Raw genomic sequence first — 24,810 nt, 5'->3', positions numbered from 1 at the left:
TGAATTTGTACTTAAATCTTTAGGACTCAAAATATTTCTCAGGATTTCTTCAGATAAGGAAAGAAACTATAATTAATGATAATATGATTATCTATATGTCTGATCTTTGTATAATCTATACTATGTATATAATATACATATATAGAACCAGAAAATGTTAAATATTAAGTGACAATTGGATTCTAGATCGTGAGATACTGTCGAGATACTGTCTTAAATTATATAATAACAGAAAAAGAGTCATCATACCTTAGAAAGATAAATATAATATTGCAGCACATATAGGTTTGTGATCAGCAACAAAATACTGTAATCAACTCCACACTAATTTCAATAAACATCATTAATATTAATGACAGTGTGACATTTCAAAGGATGTCTTAAAATTAAGAGTGTGCTTATAGTATATTTCTGACCTCATTCCTAACCCTTATCGGTGAGTAAGTAAAGGGCAGGGGAGAAGTTTTCCCAGTTGGGTCCTTAGGAAGTGCTCTTCTTTCCCCCTCTCAAGGCTTGCGATTTTCCTCCCCAACTCCTTCAATTTTCATTCAACCAAAAGCTTCCTACATCCATTCCCACTGAGTCCCCACCCAGCTTCCAACTCTCACTTTACTCCCTTTCAAGAAGGAGGAAGGTGATGCGGGTGAACCTCTGTAACCTCTCTTCTCCCACACCTACAAGGTTCTACCATTCACAACAAAAACTGCGTTTAAGGCATGTTAAGTTATCAAAGGTGTCAAAACACATCTCTCTGCTTAGTGCCTGTTTGCACCTCAAATCACAACCTCAGTCTTAGTCCCAGCTGTTGGAGGAGCAGAATGACTCTTTCTCACTTTGCTACCAGTATTCTGTTCATAATTATTATAAAAGAGTTATTTTTACATAAAAATATTTATCTTTTTCTCCCATGCTAGCTTATATGGGATAGAAATATCCTTTTCTCTTTGTAACCTCAGTGCCTGGTCTGGTTCTTGGCTCACTCTCAGTAACAACTAATCATAACAAAAGTTAAAATTTCATGAATGCTTACTATGTGTCAAGAACTGTGCTCAGTGCTTTACATGCACTCAATCAGGTAATCCAAACAATTCATGACATTGGTACTCAACAAGAGAGGTAACTAAGACACAGAAAGGTTAAGTAAATTATCCATGGACTTAAGGCTAGAAGATGATGAAGCTGGGATTCATACTCAAGCAGTTCAGTTACAGAGCCCATGCTCTAACAAAGATGCTATTAATATATGCAGTATAGGAGTCAAGGATCCTCTCTCCCTCAGGCTTGGAGAGGAAGGCGGGGCTGGAGTAGTCCTCAAGCAGAGGTAAGACTACTTACCTTCAAGAGCACGCCTGAAGGAGGAGCTGAAAATGACTCAGTGTGTCAGTCTGAAGGCTGTGTGGGTGGAGGCGGGGGTGAGTACAGAGGGGAGTAGCAGGAATTAGGCCAGAGAGGTTAACCGGGGCCAGGTTCAAACAGCTTTGTGTGCCAAGTGAAGGAGTTGGGATTTGTATTAAAAGGAAAATGGGAGTATATAAAGGGGACATGAGAATGTGACAGGAGTACCTTTGAATTTTAAAGTATCACTTTGGAAGAAGCGGTTCCCAGTGCTGGATCATCACATCCTGAACTAGAGTCATGGCTGCAGTCATGAACAGACTGGAATATTTAGGATGTTAAACTGGCCAGAATTCTTGGTTAATTGGATGCGTGCTTATGTGCACCCATGAGTTTGAACTGGGTGAGGTCATGGGTGGAAGGTGAAAGTGCAGTGAAGGAGGAATAAAACATAACAAGTCTCAGGCCTCAGTGGCCAACAGAAGTTTCTAGGCAGGAAATCTATAGTTCCACTTGGAAGTACAATTATATCCAGACATACAACAAGAATCAAGATGTTCCACCTGCTTTCTCATGGAAACACTGTACTTCATGGTAGTCCTATAGCACGATTAATAATATATTTTAAGTACATAATGGGTTAAATAGGTTTTTGAAGGCTGAGTTAGATACCTAAACTCTGTGTATGACATGATTTCCATCAGGTCACAGTTTCAAACAACTGAGTTAAAACACCAACTAGGCCTCCACGGAGACAGGGGATATGTTTGTTTTGCCCCTTACTCAATACTCAGCCCTGGCACAGGGTCAATCAATGGATGAATAAATGAACATACTGCTTTGGAGAGCTGGGCTTGTGTATATCACACTGCTTATATCTAATTAGAACAAAAATATATACAAAATGTACAGCAACTCTCACAATGAATAATTTATGTGACCTTTCAGCCTTATGCATTACTTTAGCTATTTTTTAGGTGTGTAGTAGTTACTGTATTTTGGAAATGACCTCTAAGAAACTGTATATTTTCCAGGAATCTATTGATTTTTTCTAAAAAAACTAATGTACTTAACAGGCTGTGGTAAAAGAATCTCTACTTTCCCTCCAGCCTGCAGTAAGCATGCACATTAGTTGCCTATAATGAGTGGATAATGGCCCAGATAGCATCAGAGGATCTGAGTTCCAGTCTTGATCCTTCAGTACCTTAGGGCTATGATGTTAGGTGGGTGATGACTTATCTTCACTAAGTCTCCTCACTGGTCAAACCTGGAAAGCAGCAAAGTCTGCTTTACTACAGCCCCAGACTCCTTTATCTGAGCCCTCAAGTAGAGAAGTATTTCAGAATTCTGAACATTTTCAGATTTTGGGTAATATGATCTATGTACTGGCCATTGATACCTCCAGTGTGGTCAGGGCTGCACCCTACCATAAAACACATTCACATTTCTACCTCAAAACAGATGGCTACTCACAGGAAGCAGAATAAGTAAAGAACTCAAATATATTCAGGTCAGATAAAGTTTTTCATCCAGGGACAAACAAAATTTTGTCTTTCCTTGCATAGAGAGGGCTTTTTAAAAAAAAGATTTCAGAATTAAGAATAAAGGATTATGAAACTGAGCTGTTCTGAGGACCAGATGAGACAATGACACTAAAGAACAAAGTGCAGAGATGAAAAGCTGAGCTTTGCATAACCAAAGCTGGTGTTGTAACTACTTGGCAAGCTCCAATTATGGTGGCAGGAAGGCATTTCCATCATTTCCATCTGGCTCTGAAACCTGAGAAAGTGCTGAAGACACACTGACCGTTCGAATAGCTGGAGAATGTTGGTTGATTTGGGAAGGGCTTTCCTGGTAAAGGGGCAGCCAGGGTTGGGGTTGTCTCTGATGCATGTAGTGAGGTGAGGAAAGGCACCAAGGGGCAGGGAGTCAGGCACGATTTGGGCAACATGAGCAGATATGTATCTGGCTAAAGCTGGAGAATCATGGTGGGAAAACTAGCTTGGCCTTGAAAGCTGTGTGGAGGAATTTGTTACTTGTGCAAAAGGAGAGGGGGTAGTGTCCTAGGTGCTTGAGGGGCTAGAGGAAGATGTTTCTGGCAGGTGGGCACCAGGGGAGGAAGACAGAACACAGGGATCCTAGGCTCTCATTGGCAGCATCAGGAGACACAGAAGTTGGAACCAGAAGGCAGAGAAGTTTAACCATGCTTCTGGGATAAATGTCCATGGGAATGTGGGACACAGGAGAAATTATTTCACAGGCCTGTTCTCCCAACTCTTGCTTTTCTGGGACCTGGAGCTTGGGTGGCAATAGGACATAGTGAGGGAGCAGAGCAGGCGTCTGGTTGCTGATAGGTAGGAGCCAATGGATGCAAGCTTCTCATCCCTGGGCAAAACACAGAAGGAAGAGTGGATGCAGACTCTATGTTTCATGGCAGATAAGAAAAGATTTCCTAGAATACCACTGAACATATAGTATACAGAAAAAGCTATTAATTAAAAGTTTAAAAACAGCTTGAGGCTTCAGGAGAAGGAAAAAGTGTGCAGAATACATTCATTCATTCCTACTCTCATTCATCCAGTTTCAATTACTATTTATGGTGTCTTTCCTATGTCCTGGATAATGAGTTCGGGCTAGCAATATAGAGATAGAGAAATTTGTTGCTGCTGACCTCAAGGACTCTTAGTCCAAGAGAAAGCGGAGACACATAAAAGACTAATTAATAAGCATAACTGAGGTGTATGTTGAGGAGCACAAATCACAGAAATAATTCACAGGAAATAGAAGTCAGGTTGATCAACAGTTTCTTCTAAGTCTCGAGTATAAAAAGACTCTTACCCTCAAGCAAAATGGAAACAACAACCAACCAGGACAAGAGGGGAGTGTTAGGCAAAACTTTCTGTAGGGGCCCTTTTAATGAGAGATTTAAAAATGAGGGGGCAGGAGAAGAAGAGCGAGGGGAAAGGAATTCTAGGCAGATAAATACAGGAGACACTATGTGTAAAGAAAGAATTACAAATTCACTTAAGGTAAAGTCAGGTAATACAAAGGAGCCAAGTGTCCCAGTAAAGACAAAGCCAACAGCAAAGGCAGAGTGATATAAAGCCAATGCCTCTAGCCTTGTGTTGAAGAAACAATGAGTGAGGACTGAGACCAACAGATGAGAACATGTGCCTTCTAGAGGGGAGAGCCGTGCTCAGATCCAAACAGTTATTGCCATTACTGACCATAAGTCCAGGGCCACCATATCACTCATATTTCAAGAATAAGATGTAAAGTTCTGATATGACATTTATCAACTTTAAAAGCTTGGCAAGTCATAAAATATTTTTTTAAGTGTGCTAGACTATTGTGAATAGTGCAAAGACTTGGATACAACCCAAACGTCCATCAATAATAGATGATAAAGAAAATGTGGCACATATACACTATGGAATACTATACAGCCACAAAAAGGATGAGTTCATATCCTTTGCAGGGTCATGGATGAAGCTGGAAACCATCATTCTCAGCAAACTATCGCAAGAACAGAAAACCAAACACCACATGTTCTCACTCCTAAGTGGGAGTTGAACAATGAGAACACATGGACATAGGGAGGGGAACATCACACACTGGTCGGGGGGTGGAGGGGTAGGGGAGGGATAACATTAGGAGAAATACCTAATCTAGGTGACGGGTTGATGGGTGCAGCAAACCACCATGGCACGTGTATACCTAGGTAACAAACCTGCACGTTCTGCACATGTACCCCAGAGCTTAAGGTATAATAAATAAAATGTGCTAGACAAATACTAACAGATTTTCCAGTTGGACTAGGAATGCACTGTTAGTTCATTTCCCCAAAGGAGTGAGCAAGAGCACAGAAAGCTCACCAGGCGGCAAGGAGTTAAGTAAATTCCTATTGCACTCAGAAAAAAGTTCCAGCTTCCAAGCATTAAGAACAAGGTCTTTCCTGACATGGCCTTTCATTGCTTTTCTGCCTCATCCTATCCCTCCCTTTCCAGAATCTATGTTCTAGCCATGGTAAACTACTTATGGTTTGCTCCAGTTTGCTCTGTTATCTCATCTCTCAGACTCCTTGTAGTGGGTGGAATAGTGGCCCCCCAAAAGACACATCCAAGTCTTAATCCTGGGAACCTGTGAATATTCCCTTAGTTGGAACATCGTCTTTGCAGATCTCATTAAAGATCTTAAGATGAGATCATTCTGGATTTAGGGTGGGCCCTAAAGCCAATAGGAAGTATCTTTAAAACAAGAGAAGACAAAGACAGAAGAAAGGGTGGGATGCACGTAAAAGGCCATATGAATGTGACCTTGTGGAGGTGGAGATTGGAGTGATGCTGTCACAAGCCAAGGAACACTCACAGCCACCAGAAGCTGGAAGATGCAACGAAGTGTTCTCCCCTAGAGCCTTCAGAGGGAGCAGAGTCCTGCTAAACCCTTGCTTTCAGATTGCTGGCCTCCAGAACCATGTGAGAATAAATTTATATTGTTATAAGCCACCAATTTCGTGGTAATTTGTAGCCCTAGAAAATGAATGCAGTCCTCAACTAACCACCATCCTTACCTGTCTCTTCCTCAGATATCACTTCTGCCTCGTAAAAGCCTTCTGGCTGCCCCATTACCCTGTGCCCATGCATGAGAGCACTTATTATACATGTAATTGGTGGTGCTGGGTTGTTTTTGGCCTCCTACTCCCGGCTGCATCTGGGTGTTAAGCACCCTCAGAGTACGGGCTGCATGTCTTTGCCTTTGAGTTCCTAGACCCGCTGTGTGCTCAGTAATTGTTTGTTAAATTGGCTAATAAGTGAATCAATTTTTATTTTCAATGTTTTGTAATTTAACTAACTTATAATTGCCTGGTTTTATGATCTATATTTCTTCTCTAATACGTAGTCTAGAAGTTATAAATTGATATAAAAATAGAGTGAAATTGGCCGGGCGCGGTGGCTCACGCCTGTAATTCCAGCACTTTAGGAGGCTGAGGTGGGTGGATTGCAAGGTCAGGAGATCAAGACCATCCTGGTTAACACAGTGAAACCCCGTCTCTACTAAAGAATACAAACAATTAGCCAGGCATAGTGGCGGGTGCCTAGAGTCCCAGCTACTCGGGAGGCTGAGGCAGGAGAATGGCGTGAACCTGGGAGGTGGAGCTTGCAGTGAGCCGAGATTGCTCCACCTCACTCCAGCCTGGGCGACAGAGCAAGACTCCGTCTCAAAAAAAAAAAAAAAAAAAAAAAAAAAAAAAAAAAAAAAATTTATATATATATATAGAGAGAGAGAGAGTGAAATCAAGATTCATATATTTTGAGTCCTTTTAGAAATCTCTTATTGGACACTAAGATAACTGGTGACAGTGAAAATGACTAATCAATAATAACAATCTAGATCTGTTGATGTAAAGGAAAAGATAAAGGTCACTACAGAAGAAAAATCCTGGGGATTGTCTGTGACCACCAGGTCAGTACAAGTCAAGAGCATGATGTGTCTGATCAAACAATTAAGCAAGCACACTACAAACCAAAACTAATGCCATATTTGGTTCATTATCACTGGATCATTTTTGAGGTGTCTGTACAAACATTAGGTCTGTGACATCCCTCCATCTGTAAAGCACTTTATGGTTCATAGAATTAAAAAAAATTAAAGCTGAAGGAAGTTTACAGAAAATCCAGGTGCTTCTAAACCACATTCATGAATTCTTAGGTAATTCACAGAAGGGCTTCTGGAGTCTTTATGGAGTTGGGGGTGGGTTACATGATTGTATGTTATAGGACTGGGTATATAATTTGTAGGGTCCAGTGCAAAATGAAAATGAATGACAGACCTGTTTTTCAAAAATCATTACAAATTACAAAACAGTGACAGCAGAGCATTAAACCAAGCATGCAGCCCTCCTGAACACGGGCCCTGTGTGAGCTGGTAGGTGCTGGAGACAGGACCTGAAGCAGGTCACACATCCATGAAACCAGGACAGCACATCATAATCTCCATTTCAGAAAGTTGTGTAGGCAATTTATATAAAGAATGAATGAATTTCAACCAGCAAGAGTAGAGGCTATTAGGACATTTTTATTAGCAATCCAGGCAAGCCATAATGAGGGCCTGAACTAAGTCTGTACAAGTGGGAGGGGAGAGCTGTTTTATCATCCTAGGTAATATGACTGTTCACCTTTACTATTTAATTTTCTTCATTTTAAGTATATTTGTAATAACCCCCAATTTATGATACCAACACCATAGAGCTTCATGTAATAGAAAGTACCCAATAAGAAAACTTTATGGGATAAGGAAAATCAATTACAAGAACAAGTCAAACGTCTCTGTGATTCTATGTTGAAAATAGCCACACTGAATTAGTGGGTGTCACTATAAGTAAGTTAAACTTCATAGCAAGGAATATGAGAACACAGGGGCCATTAAGAATAGTTAAATACAAGAAATATGCTTGCTTTATGTGCAGTGGTTCCTTTCGCGTTCCTTATCTGGCAGGTGCACTCTGATTACTTGCTCACTCTTTACTGAGAAGCCCGCAGTATCAGAACACTGCATTATGCCATGGCCATGGAGGTAGCAAAAGACCATGCTGGAAATCAAAATCCCACTCTCTTCCAAAAAAACTACGGAGACATTCGCTGCCCAGAACAAAGTGCCCAGGGTAAGGGACCTGGAATTCTGCATGGACAGCCACCTCAACGTGCACCTGAGTTTACTGGCTGCAAGGGGGAGGCAACGGAATGAAGCACTTCTGAGAATAGACATGGGGAATGTTCTGGATTCAGATCCTGTCTCCAGCATATACCAGCTGTGTGACTCTGGGCAAATATACCAGCTGTGTGACTCCGGGCAAATATACCAGCTGTGTGACTCTGGGCAAATATACCAGCTGTGTGACTCTGGGCAAATATACCAGCTGTGTGACTCTGGGCAAGCTATTGAATTTCTCTGAGCCTCAGTTTTCTCATCTTTAATTTGAGAATTATAATAGTACCTATGCAATTTGACTATAAGGATTAAATGAGATAATCTATGTAAAGCACTTAGCACAGTACTGGCATAAATAATAGAAAGAAATCACTTATTATTTACACAAATACAGTGAACCCTTCTGTGAAAAAAATGAGTTAAAAGGTCTTAAGTTTGAGGGCTTTTTAGTGTGTAAGGAGCATTCTGAAGTGGGTTGCTGAAGGGTTCTGTGCTGTACAAGATGCTGCGGACATGGCTATGAGCAGCCATAGACTCAGCTAGAGTCAAGGAGTCCTCCAGCCAGCATCTCCAAATTCAACCCAGTTGTCTCCATGTCTACAGGCACGTTGGGAGTACTCAGAATTATTTACGGGTGTGCAACAAAATTTCCTGATCCTCAGGATGTGCATGGATCCCCTTCAGGCAGTATCTCCAACTATGGGATTGCTTAAAAGTTTTCCCAGTTGAGACTGGAATGGTGAAGAGGCTTAGTAGGAGGACGTGTGGGGTCTTATATAAATGCCAAGGTGCATCAGACAGTCTCTCTTGGCTTTAACAGAATTGTTAGAGATAATGCAAATGGGTACTTTATTTAAGGAACTACACCTATTTATTCAGAACAATCGATCCAGTGCTTTGTGTAGGCACAACCTCTAAGTCTTGGGTATTTTTTCTGCATCGGAATACAATGAGACAATAGATTTATTTGAAGACAAGGGCAAGTCATCTATTAGAAAGTCTTACTTCCAAATAATGAGCACTGAACATATGGCTGTTGTTGTTTGAACAAATCAACATATTTGTCTAAGTCTGGGTTATATTTACGCACCAGCTGGCATTGTGATCACTATAGAGAAACAGTCTGTAGCCTCAGAGATGTTACGGTCTACATGAGGTAGGAATACACACATGATAACGGGACAAGGGTAATCTCTAACCTTTTTAAGTGCCACATCTACCAAGACCTGCAGAGATCAGAACATGGGCAGTGGCAAACTAAGGGTGGGGCGTAGCAGCAGTCTGCCCAGGTGCAGGCAGTGAGGGGATGCAACAGTAAAACCTACTAAATGTCTATCTGCTTTTTATTGTTGCCATGCTGTAGCAGTTCTAAGCAGTGTCAGTGATAACACACTCCTGCCCTCTAAATCTCCTGTTGGTTGTGGCACACTGTATTCTCCAAAGATAGCTGCAACAGTCTCTAACCCCTTGCATTCTTCAATCTTCCCTATTAAGAGGTGGAATCAAATTTCCCTCCCTCTGAATCTGAGCAGCCTTAGCAATCTGCTTGTAATCAAGAAAATACAGTAGATGTGGCACCATGAGCTCATACGATTGAGCTCATAAGATGCATTTCTGCCTGGTTCACTGGAACACTGGTGCTTGGAGTCTTGTAGGAAGCTGCACTCCCTGGAGCTGCCACACTGTGTGGAAGCCAAGGCACGTGAGAAGACTATGGGTAGGCTGTTGTGTTCTTCACCTCCTCATAGCCCAGGTACAGTAAGGTGAATGAACAATCCTTCAGATAATTGCAGGTCCTGGCTAGCAAGTCACCTTTGAAGTCAGTCTTTGAGTCTTCCCAGTTAAGGTTGGAAACACCATGGAGAAGAGAAAAGATAGCCACATTTTGCCTTATTCAAATATCTGACCTACAGAGTCTGTGAGCATAGTAAAATGGTTGTTTTATGCTAAGTTTGGGGTGGCTTGTAATAGAGCAATAGTAAACAGAACATTGATATAAGTTGAAATAACTTGCAGTTATTGTTGAGTATTAATAATATGTATGTAAGCTTCAAATAAGCATACTTTTGTCACATAATGTCTAATAAATACTGTATTACACGTGGAAATTAATTCAAGGAATGCCCAGCTATATACATTTGCCCCCCTAGCAGACATGTGGACTCAGCCACTCATAATCATCTAGAGAGTAAGCTCATAAAGGTTGGGAATCATTTGTGACTTTTGCTACATTTAGTGTCTCCAGTCCCTGTGGTGGTGCATTTAAACTGTAGATTTGAAAAAAAGAAAAAGGAAAAAAAGACATGACAGCATAGTAATTATAAAAATGAAGAAGGAGAACTTGAGCTATTTCAGTTCTTCCAATCTATGTGACCACCTGGATTTTTTTTTCATGCCTAAAACTTAAAACAGTAAACTAGTGTGAATGCAAAGTATAGTATTTTTGCTGGGTGTGTTGGCTCATACCTATAATCCCAGATACTCGGAAGGCTGAATGGGAGGACTGCCTGAGCCCAGGAGTTCAGGGCTGCAGTGAGGAATATACAAATAATGAAGCAGCCTGAGAAACAGGGCGATTTTCTCAAAAAAAAAAAAAAAAAAAAAAAGAAGTATAGTATTTTTACTGGGTAAGTGCAAATTTTAGTCCATACATAAAATAGCATACTGAATATTTATAGCTTTAAAATTCAAATTAAATATATATTTAAATTACTTATTATATATTCAAAGTAATATATATCATTCTGTCACAAAGACACATGCACATGTATGTTCACTGCACCACTACTCACAATAGGAAAGACTTAGAATCAACTATGGGCTCATAAAAGAAGATGAAGTTCTGCCTGGTACACTGGAACACTGGTGCTTGAAGTCTAAATTCCCATCAATGATAGACTGGATAAAGAATACGTAGCACATATATACAATGGAATACTATGCAGCTGTAAAAATGAATGAGATCGTGTCCTCTAAACGAACATGGATGTATCTGGCAGTCATTATCCTTAGCAAACTCCTGTAGGAACAGAAAACCAAAACCAAATACCACATGTTCTCACGTACAAGTGGGAACTAAGTGATGAGAACACATAGAGAGGAACAGCACACACTGGGGCCTATTGAAGAATGGAGGGTGAGAGGAGAGAGAAGATCAGGAAAAATAACTAATGGGTCCTAGGCTTAACACTTGGGTGATGAAATAGTCTGGACAACAAACTCCTATGGCACATGTTTACCTAGATAGCAAACCTGCACATGTACCCCTGAAATTAAAATAAAAGTTAAAAAAATTAAATATATCTTAAAATGTTTAACAATGCACATATAGTATATTTTTAAAATATATTTTACCTATTCTTATCTTAAAACTAAAAAATAAATCAATAAAATAATGATTATTATCACATAATTATTACTGAAAAAAAAATTTTCCATATAGAGGAAGAGATGCTAAAAGTGATTTGCTTTTGCGTCAAATATGCTAGGTGCACTACTGAAGATGTGCAGATTAATTTTAAATAAAAAGATGAGAAAAAGCCTTAAAAAGGGGATCAGCCTTAATCTAGGTTGCAAAGGTAAAAATAAGTTTTTTCTTTTTTCCCATTACTTAGCATCTAACCCCCTTCTTGTGATTGGGAAATTCTCCACACGTATTGTCTCCTGTGTGGGAAGCATATATTGTATCCCACTACCAAAGCTAAACAAAAATCTGAGTGTGGCCTTCCTCAAAGCCTTGGCAGGCTGGCCACTGGCACATGATCCACACTTAACCAGATGCTCTGCAAACGATGCAAAGAAGCGGGTGAAGTGAAACATCCCCGCCACCGGCAGCCACAGTGGTGGCAGTGCAGGTGGAGGCATGGAGAAGCGGTGGTGCCGGCGATACCAGGGTCCTGCAGTCACAGCCGTGTATCCTCAGCGCACCCTTCCTGTTGTCTGGTCTTGACTGTGGTTCTGGCTGCTTAGGTTCTATCGGTTCCTGCTCATTCCCTGGGCCTCATTTTCAAGCCTCTCCTTTCACCTCATTTTATTTAAATCAACTTGACTCATTTTCTATTATTTATCGTAGAGAACGCTGATGGACACACAAAAAAGTGAATACAGTTTTGATGGGTGGAGGCACTGGAAATGTAGGTTGAGAGAAGAGCACAAAAAGTCTAGTGTAAACGAGCGGACTAGAGTGATCAAAAGTAGTCTAATATGGACTGGGTTCGCATGAAGTGACAGAGGGCATTATGTAGTAAGGGAGGGGGTTCAGGTTGGGCACCATGACAAAATGCCATAGGCTGAGCGGCATAAACGACAAAACTTCATTTTCTCACAGATCTAGAGGCTGGAAGTCCCAGATGAGGGTGCTGGCATAGTTGAGTACTGGCGTGGGCTCTTTCTGGCTTGCACATGCTGCCCTCTTGCTGTGTCCTCACATGGTGGAGAGAGCTGGGATGCAAGCTCTCTTCTGTCTCTTCTTATAAGTACACAATCCCATCACGGGGGCCTTACCCCTTCATGATCTCATCTAACCCTAATCAGTTCCCAAAGGCTTCATCTCTAAATATTCTCACTTAGGGGTTAGGGCTTCAACATGTGAATCAAGGGAGGACAAAATATAGTCCATATCTGGAGGGAAGACAGCTTTTTAGCCAGGTCTAAGAGGGCCTTGTATAGCACACGTAGGAGTGTAACGCTTGAAAGGGCTTTCACTGGGAGGACAGGTTATGGAGAGATTTTATGCAAAGGGAGAAGTGCTGATAACTCATGCTTTAGGGATGTTACTCCAGTGGCAAAGTGCAGAATGGACAGAGATGAGAAAAGAATTATGTTAGGAAACTTATTGGAGATGATCCTGCAATAGTCAAGGCAAACAACACAAAGAAGCTAAATTCAACCAGTAGAATAACATATATGATGAGTCTGGATTTGAGAGATATCTCAAATATTTTAAACCAACAGAATTAATCAGACATCTGGATGTGGGGATGTGGAAGAGGGAGCAGTTGAGAGCGACTCAGAGATTTCAGGCTTGGGTAACTGGAGGGTAGGAATGCCAATAATCAAATCAGAAGACACAAAAGCAGATGGTTGGGAGCAGTGGTAAGATCATGGTTTTGGTTTTGGAAATTCTGAGAGTAAGTGCTGAGACACTCCAGAGATATGTTCAAGTTAGGCATAAAGTCTGGAGCTGAAGAGAGAGGTTAAGGCCAATGAAGGAGTTGTGGGGTTCACTTGAAAGGCATGGAGGTGGGAATAGATGAGATCACTGTTGGAAGGGATAACAGAGGGAGGAAAAGATCTAGAACAGAAACTGCTGGTAACAGCTTTCTGACATTGCAATAAAGCACTTAATGAGAAGAAAAGCAAATTTGAAGAATATAAGGTTTCCAACATACTAAAAAGAGACAAGCTGAAATAGAGGGAATAATTAAGAGTATCCATGCTACTGAGAAGGCCAGCAAGACAAGGATCTGAAGAGGCTCTTGATAAGATCTGGGGGATGAGGTCTGAGGAGTGGTTTCAGGAGAGTGAGTGTGCATGTGTGTGTGTGTGTGTGCGCGTGTGTGCGTTTGTGGAAGTGGAAGGGGCAAACCCCATGTAACCGATTTATAAGGTGAGAAAGTGTAAAATAGTCTTTCCAGAAATTTCTTTCAAAGATGGGATGGTAGCTTGAATTAATTCAAAATTTTTGTGCGGTTGTGGGTTTTGTTTTTTTGATAGTGGAATTTTTAGCCTGTCCAAGGAGAACATATTTCCCTATGATGTACAGAAGTTAACAGCATAAGTCTCTGTAATAGAAAGATGCCTGATTAATGTATTTGACAGAACAAAGAAAGCAGTAAATACACTGTACATAAAGTACTTAGCACAGTAAGGACACAATAATTATTTTTATACCCCAAATTGCTGTATTATTATAGAGAGATTTCTACTTGTTCTTTGGAGGCTTTTGTTCTCCTTCCAAGAGTTTCTTTAAACGGCATAAACAAACAAACAGCTCAAAGCAGACGGCTTATAAGAAGAAGGTAACCTTTATTGTAATACAACAGAAGAGGTACCAAGAAATCTCGATTTAAATGCATTCTCAATTTAGAAGGAGTTTGATAACTGCAATTACAGCGAGAGAGAGAGAGAGAGAAAGTCTCGCTCTGTCGCCCAGGCTGGAGTGCAGTGGCGCAATCTTGACTCACTGCAACCTCCGCATCCTGGGTTCAAGCAATTCTCCAGCCTCAGCCTCCTGAGTAGCTAGAATTACAGACATGCACCACCACGCCTGGCTAATTTTTTTTTTCATATTTTTAGTAGAGATGGAGTTTCACCCTCAAGTAATCTGCCCGCCTCAGCCTCCCAAAGCTCTGGGTTTACAGGCATGAGCCCCTGCACCCGGCCTACAGTGCTATACATTTTTTCCTATATGTTAAGGCACTTAAAATGTAAATATAGACACAGGGAGGTTCAGAGATGGTACTATATCATGCTGTTAATCTCTGGCTGTGCATTAGCTTGTTAGGTCCTCTCTGCATTAGGACTAGGTGAAAGCAGTGTGGCAGCCGCAGAGGTAAGTTTCTCTCATCTCTATTTCAAGAAATACTGTGTCATTCTGCTGTAAGGAGACCAGTGAGCTGAGTTTCCACCTCTAGTGCATTGGATGGTAAAAACTTCCTGATGATCTGGCTCCTACAAGCATGGAGAAAGTGATAGCTCTATCTGAATGAGGGTGAACGGCCTGAATTGTCTTGGCAAATGGGTAGAAGGAGGAATTAAAAGGCTCCAGGAAGTGGGCATTGCAGGAATGTACACATCACGTGAGAACTGAAGGCCCACCAGATGATTATTAGCCTTGAGGGGTGGACGCATCATTCACTGAGGCGTCAGCGTGTACTGGTGAGAGGGACACCAGCATCACTCAGAAGTTCAGTGATGCCTTTCCTCTGCAGGTCAGGGCTGATGGTAGGGGAGGCTGTCACAAAGCTGGGTGCCTTAATATCAATGGGGATTACAGGGTCCCTGAAGAAAGAGAAGCCAGATGCTGGGCTTAACCACCAAAAGCCAGTGGGTTCCAACTGTCACAACAATGCACAAAGTCAGAGTGACGGCCAAAGGGATTTAATACACAGAAAGTTATAGAGGTGGTTTATAGAACATAGCATCCATGAGGGGCAAAATAGACAGGGAGCCACGAGATTACCTAATATATATCATCCCAAGAAAATGGGAATGTATGATCTGAGGGTGGGTGCCCCAGGGAAAATCTTCAACCCTTTGCGCAGTTACCAACACTGAATGACTTCATTGCCTGAAGAGGCATCAGGTCCCCAGAGGGAAGGACCCTGAAACACTACAGGAGGTATACATTGTAATGACATCCCCAGTCCTTCTTTAAAAAGACCCACAGCCATTTACTCAGGTTGCCATAGACTGGAGAAAAAAAAAATCCAGATATTTTGAGGATGGCTGGACACAGGGTCTATGTAGACAATGATACCTGGAGACCTGAATTAGTGTCATCACGGCCCCCTGTTAGAGTAGGGACATATAAGCCTAGGTAATAAATGAGTTCAGGCCAAAGTCTGGCTGAGAGTGGATCTCTTAAGTCTGTGAGCATATCCAGGGGTCATTTTCTCAGTCTATGAGTGCATAAATGGGGATGCACAATACTTGACAAGAGGAGTAACTACTTATTAGGGGAATTCAACTGAAATCTTCTGAAACTCCAAGATAATAAATAAAAACTACTACTGCATTATTGAAGGGAGGATGGTGAAGATTTAATGTCACCTCTTAAGATCTCAATAATGCAGGAGTGCTGGCTTTTCTATTTCCATGTAATTCGCAAGACTGTTAGATCCTGAAGGATAAGTGTAGACCACTGAATCTTCAACCAACTAATATTGGCCATTGATTTGTTTAATGGGTTCTTTCCAATTACATTCAAAAAAGAGGATGAGGAACAGTTCACATTCACCTGGTACAGGCAATTCCTTACATCATAGTTGATGTCAGTGCTATATTAACCCTCCCACTCTCTGCCATAACTTAGACTAAAGAGATAGAGACAGCTTGGATGTCCCACAGTTTAGATGTCATTGATCATTTATATACAAGACATCATGCTGACAAGATAAACAAGAGGTGGCTAGCATACTGTAGGCCTTGGTAAGACATACGCATTCCAGATTTGAGGAGATAAATCCTACAATATTCAGGGCCTAATGACTACATCAGTAAAGATTTTAGGGATCCAGTGGTCAGCGGCATGCCAGACATTCCCTCCAAAGTAATTGATAATTACTGCATCTCATACCCCTACCACAAAGAAGGAAGCACAGTACTTTGTAGATCACTTTGAGTTTTGGGAAAAACACATCCCATACCAATAAGTATTGCTCCGCCCCATATACTAAGTGCTATTATCTGAATGTGTGTATCCCCCTCACAAACTTGTATGTTGAGATCCTAACTTGCAAACTGATGGTATTAAGAGGTGGGGTGCTTAGGTTTTGAGGGCAGAGCCCAGAAAGCTAGCTCATACTTTCCACCATGTGAGGGCACAATGAGTAGAGACCATGTATGAACCAGAAAGCAGGCCCTTGCCAGACACTAAATGACCAGAGCCTTGATCTTCTACTGTCTAGTCCCCAAAGCTGTGAGAAATGAATTTCTTTTGTTTATATGTTGTATCCAGTTTATGATATTTTGTTAGAGCTATCTGAATGGACTAAGATACTGGGTGGCATAAAAAGCTGCCAACTTTGAATAGAACTTGAAGCAAGAAAGGGCTCTGCAGCAGCAGGTACAGGCTGTGGGGAAAGCAGCTCTGGTACTTGGGCCATGTGATCCAGCAGATGTTTTAGGGATTGATCTGTCAGCAGTGGGAAAACATATAGTCTGGAGCTTATGGCAGGTTCCAGTGGGGGAATCGCAATGTACGCCGCAGGGGTCTGGGAGTAAGGCCATGTCACCTGCAACAGATAATTGTGTTGTTTGAAAAACAGACTCAAGCATGTTGCTGGGCCTGACATCAAATGACCATGGATTCAGAGTTGCTCATTATAAGTTGTTGTTGTTGTTCTGTTCCACCTTGTCAAAGTGATATTACCTACCATGGAGTTCTACCCAGCTATAAACACTGCCAGTGTTGGTTTTGTTGTTACTCAGTCAATTGTTGCAAATGGAAAAGAAGTTTAAAACACTTAGAAGTTGTCACTTTAAAAAGCAAACTTATTTAACACCTTAAATGATTTGCAGAGCAGAACATATAAAAATTATAAAATATGCATTCACTTAAAATTAAAGAACAACTAAAATCCAATAATCAAGACTATTTATATGACTTTTAGTGCTTGAGCTACCTGGTCATCTGGAAAATAAGACATGAGACAGGAATTTCTGGAGCACACACGTTTTCAACTATCTTCCTAATTCATATTATGCATCATTTAATTAAAATCAACTAGCAAGTTTCCTTCACCTACTGTGCATGAAGCACTGCACTCTGAGGACAACTCAAAATTAGGCTGCCTTCTCTTCAATGGGGGTACATTCCAGGAGGTAGTATGATGTAAAAGACCAAATATCGACTTTGGAGCCACAGTGGCCTGGGTCACATTCCTGGCTGTAAAACATACCAGCTGAATAACCCTGGACAAGTTAACTAGCTTCTCGTAGTCTCAATTTTGTTACCTGTAAAATAAAGACAGTCGTACTTTCATTTCAGCCACTCTAAACAATTAGCCATATAAAGAGGTAAGGTAAAGTAACTAGTACAATAGTAGGCCGATAGTCACTTTTCAATAAATGGTAACTGGGACATGGGTTTGAAGTAAAACAGCAGAACAATTGGCCCATGAACTTGGCCACATTTAGCCATAGTGTAAGTAAGCTGGTGATGGTTTAGAAACTCTGAGGTGTACACTATAGTACTGGTTCTAGGTCTAGATCTGATTTGTTTATTCCTGTGCTTTAGGAGAAAGTGCTTAGAGATTCCCTAGCAGCTCCAATCTGTACTCACCCTACCATGGCTCAGGCTTGGCAGCTCACAGAGTCCTAGCTTACTCCATCCCTCAGAAACTATGACTTTCATTTCATTTTATCTGGTCCTGGTCGCATCAGTATAAGGGCTCCCAGTCTTAAGGAAACCAGCTAAATCCAAATCCAAATCCAAATCCTGAGATTCTGTCTAGGGATTTTGATTTTACGCCCGAGATTCTGTGCTGATCTTCTTAAAAGCTTTCCTTTGCCTTTAGTTTCTTTCAATTTTAATTCCCTCTTTACTCTCTACCAGACCATTTTTAAGCTCCTGAAGGAGTTTATATCGGTATGTAGAGACTTTATGCATTCTAGGTATTCAATATATATTTATGGAATTGAATCAAACACAACCATTCTGAAGCACTGCTTCTGTAATGTCATTTCTCACTTCCACATTGCTTATTAATTCAAATCATAAAGCCTCAGATTGGTTTACCAAGTCTTCCTGATTCATTCACCCTTGCTAATCCTTAAATCCCGCAGTTCCAAATATACGCCCCTGTGCTGATGTTCCCCCTTACCTGTTTCTGATTGTTTCAGTGTTTCTTGTTTTTTGCCTTTGCTCCTGCTATTGCCTTTCCCTGGGACACTTCTTCTCCCCCTATCCAAATAATGTCCATCTTCAAGACTCACCCGAAGTACCACTCACCTCTGAAGCACTTCCCGTGATGCTTGCCAGCAGGACCTCATCTCTCCTGGACACTGGGTGGGACTCGTCATTACCAGATACTCTAACAATCATATTCCATAGAGAACTTTATTATACCCACTTTTCAGGGCAGAGTAATCCAGCATTACAGTAAGCACAGTGCCTAGGGCTCATGACACTTTGAAGCACCCGTGAAAATATCATAACTTTTTTTAGAAGCAGAAGGCAAATGTGAATTTTTAGGTTAAAGAAAATATTTACTGTATAGCATGTATATATTATTTTTATAGAAATACACTTGTAAAATATCATTTTTAATTTTACTTATTGTGGAAGGGGCCCATGAAGGCAAAAGTACCTAGGGTCCATGGAAGTCATAATACAGCCCTATCTTATATTGTCCTATAATAGAAAGTCCTCTTTTCTTAATTAGAATGTTCAAGATGCTATCAGCAGTACCCAAGCTGACGTTTGCTAACATCTAAGAAACCCCAGACACATGAATATAATTCTGTGGCATATTTTTCAATATTTCAAAGAGCCTAATCAAATAGTAGATTTACCCATAATAAGCCCACATGCATTAACGAAAACGTCAATGTTCTTTGCTTTTGACTGGGAGTACACTAAGTCATTTGGCAACACTGGTGATCTCATGCTGGTTAGTGGTTGTTGAAGACATGGGAATTTCTGTGATGTGACTGAAGAACCAGAAAACCATTATAAAGCCACACGTCACTCACAGAATACCCAAATATAAGTGTCTTTTATGGAAGCCAAGTAAAATTAAGGTAAGGATGCAGAGTATCCCTGGGTCTTTAGTCATTTACTTAACTGTTTATCATCATCTAAGCCATTTTAATAGTTTTATGTGTGTAATTGCAAAACAGCATTATTATATTTTATGATTATGAGCAATTATGTAATACCTGGGCCTAAGATAGAATGGGAAAGTATTTTAAAGATTTAAAAACTGTTTTAAAGATTTTAAAACATGCAGTTCATGGAGGAGTGTGGGGAAAGGGAGACAGGGTTAATACTGAAAGGGGTCCATGGCAGTGAAAACAGTGGAACCCAGTGGATACTTCATGAATGTCTTTTGTACTGTCCCCAACTACATCAATAACACTTAGCTGAAGGCTAATAGGTGAAACATCAATCAACTAATAATAGTGGTCTTGGCACCAGTAGTCATAGCAATAGTATAGCAGTCACATTATGAGTGCATGCTCAGTAAATATTTTTGATGCATTACATAGTAAACGCTTCATCAAATTTGCTTGTTTGAAATTTAGAGCATAGGGACCTTATACATTTCAGCATTACATTATTCCTAAGCAGGGAGCTTTAGAGGAATGGCTTTCTGATTGCAGCCAGATCTCTTTTGCCAGTGAAAAGAAGCACATGATGGCAGCCCGGAGCTTTTCATTTGGCTCACCCTATTGTTTCTCCTCCAAACACAATCACTGACCAGTCTCATGAAATCACCTGCTACAAGTAAACTGACATGCACTCCCTGAATTCTTATACCTCCGAGTGAGGGCTTGCTCATGTTCTTGTACAGAATTAGGTAATAAGTCTCAAAAGAAGAGGGGGGCAAATAGACACTAGTGCGTTGTGTTTATTTAACCCTTGTCTCAGCAGCCTGTGAGCAGTGGTTGTTGGTGCATGGGACTTTGTGAGCTTATTATAAAAGATGACTGTGTGGGACGTGAGAGTGGGATAATGCCAACGACTGGCCACCAATGGGGAGGGGGAGAGAGGGAATGATATTTTAGAGTTTCCACCAGTATTCTGGGAAAAGACTGGGATAAATTGTTTAATGCCACAAATTCTTCCCATCCCAGTATATCCTCCTCATTACAATATGACTTTGCTGCACCTCCCATCTCTAGGTGGAATCTACTTCTCTACTCCCAACAATCTGGGCTGACCCTGTGATTTATCTGGACAATAAAATACAGTGACAGAGATGTGTAACAAGCTTAAGTACCTAAGTCTCAAGGTACCCTGCAGCTTGGGACATTACCGTATTGGAAGGTAGCTCTGAGATGCCATCAGGGAAGATGACCCTTGTGAGAAAGACCTCTTGAGAAGGAGAGAGGCCCAGCTATTTGTGCTGCCTTGGCTGAGCCCAAACCCCAGATCTCTGAATTAGCTGAATGTGTCCCATGAGAGAAGCCAGGATTGACTAGCAGGAAAACCACAAGTCAACCCTACATATCCTGACAATAACAGATTGTTGTTGTTTTAAGGTCTAGGGTGGTTTATAATGCAGCAACACATAGCAGAAACAGAGGCCAATACATATAACTGACCCTTTTTTCTTGACATTTTCAAAAATCTAAGGTCAGAATTGGAAGTGACCGAAGGAGGTCATTTCATGTCTGCCTATTTCAAAAATTTATGAGGTTAACTGGAAATTCACCAAACATAATTTTTCATTCTCAACCTTGATGTTCATTTTCTTTTAATTGAAAAAAAAAGCTGTAACCATTTATATGAAAAGAAATACCACAAAGGTAAATTTAAACATTCTAATGTCACTGACCACTGAATTGTAAATTTGATGACTGAGGGTTAAATAACTCTCACAATTTTTTTTTTTTTCCTGGAGCACCAACAGTACTTACAAAAATAGGAATAGAGCTTATTATTATTATCACTATTCCTGAAAGTTCTCAGTAAAGCAAAATAAACCTCCATGATCAACTTAGCCACAAAACCTTAATTAAAGTCAGATGTTAAGGGAGAGTTCAAATTCCTTAGTTTAATTTCCGAATCCACATAAAGAGGCATCAGAAACATATTTCTCAGTTATTATTTACATACTCCATAACAGGGCTCATTGATTTTATTTATGCATTTATGTGTGTTTATAACACCAACATCAAATTAAATAAATATGCCTTGAACTAGATACAGCCATAAGGCCGTTTCCACAGAGGATACTGAATATATGGCTGTTTTCTACTATTTACTACCCATCAACATTCTGGCAAGCATTTCATGAGACTGCATTAGTTTGAAACACCCCAACATTCCTACCATCAAGTTTTCCCAAGGTGCCTCTAGTGAAAGTGGGAAAACATATATTTGTATGTAAGTTCAAATACAACAGCAAAACCTGCCTATAAGGCTGACATGTGTAGCAGGAGTTATATTCAGAGTTGCCATAGCAGCCACCCGCACTTACACACACACAAAGGGGTGGTGGGGTAAGACAGAGAAACAGCAGAGAACAGAATCTATTGTTAAAAAGACAGAAGTACTCATCAATGTAATTACAAGCAGGAATCCTAGTTTGTAGTCTGAACCAGTGTTTAACGGTAGAAGATTTCCCAGTGCTGGAGTGTCTATTAAGGGATTTTGCTCTAAATGAATCTACCATCTGCACCCTTGGCCTTACAGTTTACTGGACGCTGGTATTATGCAGGAAAGAATTCAGCTGCAGATACACACACTAGAGCTAAAATAATCTAATGTTTCCTTCTCTGGAACATTCAGAAACGTCACCAGAAAAATTTGTGGTTCTATGGGTCTGAGAAAGTTACTTTACTTTTTGAGTCTCTTCATTTATAAAATAGGTAAAATAATATCACATACTTTAAGAAAATGTTACGAGAATTCAATAAAGTATCATAATCAATTATTAAATAAATAATAATTATGATAAATAACTTTAAAAATACAAAGGAATTAGTAAAGTATTAACTAAGTTAGTAAAAGTGAAGCAATTGGTGCCTGACACATGGTAAATATTCAACAAATGTTTGCTATGATAATTATTATCATTAATATTTCCAATTTTTATTACAGAACAGTATGATTTATAATTCAGAAGTTTATAAAACAAATGCATGTTGGCGGCAAGTAGATTGTAGCAAGACAAGATGTTAAGATTTTTCTAGTGCATAAACAATAATACTTTCTCCTGTAGCAATGCCTTTGAAACACTACTTTGCCAGAATATAAAGGCCAAGTGTATTATTACAGCAGCACAATCAACACCACTGGCAAACATTGGTTACACAGCAAAATCTAACATGTACTGTGTTTTAAATCTTTATTTATTTATTTTTTTAGAGACAGAGTCTTCCTTTGTTACTCAGGCTGAAATGCAGTTGAGTGATCATAGCTCACTGTAACCTCAAGTTCCTGGACTCAAGAGATTCTCCCGTCTTGGCCTCTCATGTAGCTGGGACTACAGGCATGCAGCACCACACCTGGCTGAGGTTTTGCTTTTTATTTCTTTTCCCTCTCTCTCTGTTTTTGTAAAGATGGGGTCTCCTAGGTTGCCTAGGCTGGTCTCAAATTCCAAAGTGATCTTTCTGCCTTGTGGTCTCCCACAGTGCTAGTATTACAGGTATGAGCCACCACGTCCCATCTGAATCTAATATCTATTAGTATTAAAATATTTGTATAAGAATATTTGGGGTCAGAGAGTATTCTCGAATTTGTCTCCCATCATTGACTTGGCCATGTATTTATCACAGATATATCTGCAATTCACACCCAGATACAAACATAAACATCAAATTCAGATGTGATGGCAATGAGTGAAAAGTATTTTGTGACTTCTGATTCACTCAAGCTTCAATCCCTGTTTTAAGGCTGAGGGCTTCATATTCTAGTAGAGGTGAAACATAGGGTCAAGCAATTTCTTTAATAGGAAAGAATATGCATGGGTTACCATACTCCATATCAGGCCCAGAGGTACCTTAGAATGTACAAGAAAAAGCAAGGCTAATGGGCTAAAGGAAACAGGGGAAATTAGAATAACAGACTTTGGGGGCACAGTGGGATGGCAAGGAGAGAGTTGTAACGGACAAACTTTAGAAAAGTTAGGAAGCGGTAGAAGAGAAAATAAATAGGATAGGATTAAGGAAAGAATCCTTGACTCCATAAAAAGTTTCAGGATGGGAGTTTTAAAATGTCCAGGCAGTGAGGGACAGAATTAACTTGGCTTAAAAACTTTAAAAATGTTAAAATGTATAATCTATGGTTCTAAAGTTATCCTGTCATTCTAAATGTTATGCATAACGTAACATTTCTCTTCCTAAATTGTCCTTCTATTTAGTAATCTTTATTTGAATCTCAAGTAGCGATGTCACAAGGTATTCCATATATTCTCTCTGCCTTTAGAAATAACAAATTGTATGGAAAACATTTCCATTATCAAATAGCTCTCTGAGCGAAGAAAAATAATTCCAAGTTTTTCCAAATCATTAGTAATAATCAAATTTGGTTTCAAATTGGTCCTGAGACTTTACAGATCTCTAGTTAATAAGCTGAAATTGGAAGGAAGTAGATTTAGCACCACTGGGAAGGAGAACCCCAGAAGACATTTAAATTCTCTGGTCTGGCCGGGTGCAGCAGCTAACGCCTGTAATCCCAGCACTTTGGGAGGCCAAGGTGGGTGGATCACTTGAGGTCTAAAGTTTGAGACCATCCTGGATAACACAGTGAAACCCCGTCTCTACTAAAAATACAAAAATTTGCCAGGCGTGGTGGTGGGCGCCTGTAGTCCCAGCTACTCGGGAGGCTGAGGCAGGAGAATGGCGTGAACCCGGGAGGTGGAGCTTGCAGTGAGCTGAGATGGCACCACTGCACTCCAGCTTGGGCAACAGAGCGAGACTCTGGCAAAAAAAAAAAAAAAAATCTGACCTTATAGAGGTTTGTGGAAAAGCCTACAGGGAACACTTTTGGAGTCCACCTCCTGAGCTGCAAGGCACATCCTTGTGAGGAGGGAGAGGTTGATGGTACCATTGCTGGGGACAAGAGCTGCCTGCCAAGGCTGCCCTTCTTTCTCCTTCTGTATATGGGTAATGCACTCACTCACTTCTAACTAAAGGTCCTAGGATAGCTGCATGGGGGCCTGGCTCTTGCCACAAAGATGATGGCCAATACTTAAGATTAAAGGAAAAAATAGAATTTCTAAGGACTCCTTGGTTAGTTCTATGACAAAACATTAAATGCTAATTGAGATATGATGATGATACAGTTGCCAGTAACAATAGTGCTTTCTAGAAAAAAAAAAGGGGGCCCTTTCACCCCCAGCAGGGACTATGAGAGCTTGGATAGGCAGCTAA

General features: G+C 40.5%; 1 protein-coding gene across 9 annotated transcripts in view; it reads right to left on the bottom strand.

The window, feature by feature from the left end:
• PLPPR5 (phospholipid phosphatase related 5) overlaps window positions 1-24,810 on the bottom strand; it is a 116,872-nt gene that overhangs the window by 40,479 nt on the left and 51,583 nt on the right. The gene's annotated exons all lie outside the window — the stretch shown is intronic.

This window comes from Macaca fascicularis, chromosome 1 (assembly GCF_037993035.2).
Source record: "Macaca fascicularis isolate 582-1 chromosome 1, T2T-MFA8v1.1".
Lineage (NCBI taxonomy): Eukaryota > Metazoa > Chordata > Mammalia > Primates > Cercopithecidae > Macaca > Macaca fascicularis.
The sequence above is the reverse complement of the archived record's forward strand: the minus strand, read 5'-3'. Positions and strand labels throughout refer to the sequence as shown.